The sequence below is a fragment of the Corvus brachyrhynchos genome, unplaced genomic scaffold (assembly GCF_000691975.1).
Source record: "Corvus brachyrhynchos isolate BGI_N302 unplaced genomic scaffold, ASM69197v1 scaffold1647, whole genome shotgun sequence".
Lineage (NCBI taxonomy): Eukaryota > Metazoa > Chordata > Aves > Passeriformes > Corvidae > Corvus > Corvus brachyrhynchos.
Genome location: NW_008238841.1, coordinates 14,267 through 15,574, shown reverse-complemented (window position 1 = coordinate 15,574; position 1,308 = coordinate 14,267). Strand labels below are relative to the sequence as shown.

General features: G+C 47.5%; 1 long non-coding RNA gene across 1 annotated transcript in view; it reads left to right on the top strand.

Moving 5' to 3' along the window:
- The first annotated feature begins 436 nt into the window (after positions 1-436).
- LOC108447716 overlaps positions 437-1,308 on the top strand; it is a 3,316-nt gene continuing 2,444 nt past the window's right edge. Inside the window, exon 1 of the long non-coding RNA XR_001863392.1 lies at positions 437-538. This is a non-coding gene — a long non-coding RNA (uncharacterized LOC108447716). The remainder of the gene's footprint in view (positions 539-1,308) is intronic.

The following is a 1,308-nucleotide window of genomic DNA, read 5'->3' as shown; positions in this document are numbered from 1 at the left end:
TGAACTTTTCACCTTTCTCCCTGGGCATGCGTAGTCCTTTGAGGAATGATTCAGCAGTCTCTGAGATGATCCTTGTCCCCTCTATCTTGACAAGATTAGGGTGAATTCGCCTTCTCAGGCTTTGTAATTAACATCTTCTGTCTGAACTAACATTTGCTGTCTCCTAATAGTTAGCTTGTGCTTACATGAGTTAGTTATTGACTGCCCCTTCTTCACCGTATCGCTGCTCTATGCCCAGAAATTAATTCTGTGCCGTTCTGTGCCTTTAAACTGAGCCCGAGAGAGGGAAGAGAAAAAACCGAATGAACTTTTCAAAACAGTTGTTCAAGAACACAGATACGCACTCCTCTATGTTCTCCTGTTGTGGTAACAAGAGCAGAGGAAGCGCCCTTCTTGCTTTTCAGCCAGCTTTCGGCTCCTTTTCTCCAGAGGGAGACAGAGTTGAACTTTGTTTTCCTGGGATTTCAGTTTTTCCCTTCTCTTCTGGACTGTTTCAACATCAGAACACATCGGAGAATTTTCCACCGAGGCCCCGGAGGTGAGCCCACACTGAGCCAGCTCCTAGGAGGAGGAAAGAGACCACACCTACAGAAGGACTCTGAAATATTCCGAGGTTTCTCTCCACAGTGAGAGGTTTTATTATTTAGCATTATTATCCTTTTCCTGTGTGTTGGTTAAATAGTTTTTTATCTCTTTCACTTTCCCTGGAGGAAAAAAATTTTTTTTCCTGAACCTGGTGGGGGAGGGATGGTTGTAGCCTGCCTTCTATCAAAAGATATTTTCCTCCAAATTTGTCCAAATTGGCACATGTTTTTCTACCCTTAATTCAGCTGTGTCTCCTTCCTAGAGTCGTTTTCTATTTAGCGGAAGTAACAGGCATGATCCATGATTTCACAAAGGCAACAAAGCCTTCATTGTATAAGGTTTTACCTACGTGCAAAAAGTAGTGAAGAACCCTGCACCCATTCTTCCACACCGAGTCTTTCGTAAGGACATTAGCACCCATTTCTCCTATCAGGAGGAAAGCAATTGGGATGGGGATGGAGGCAGCGTGAAACGAGCTGGCTAGGGTGGAGAAGGTTGCGATGGGAATGGAGGTGGATGGGGATAGAGGCGGTTGAGATGGGGATGGAGGCGGATGAATGGGGATGGTATGGGCATGGAGGGCGATAAAGGGGGAACGAGGCCGATGGGATGGGGATGGATGACCAGAGGTGGATGGGAGCAGACGGAGGTGGTTGAGATGGGAATGCAGGCCAGTGGGGGCACATGGAAGAGGATCCCGGCGGCAGCTCCTCCCGGCCCGCC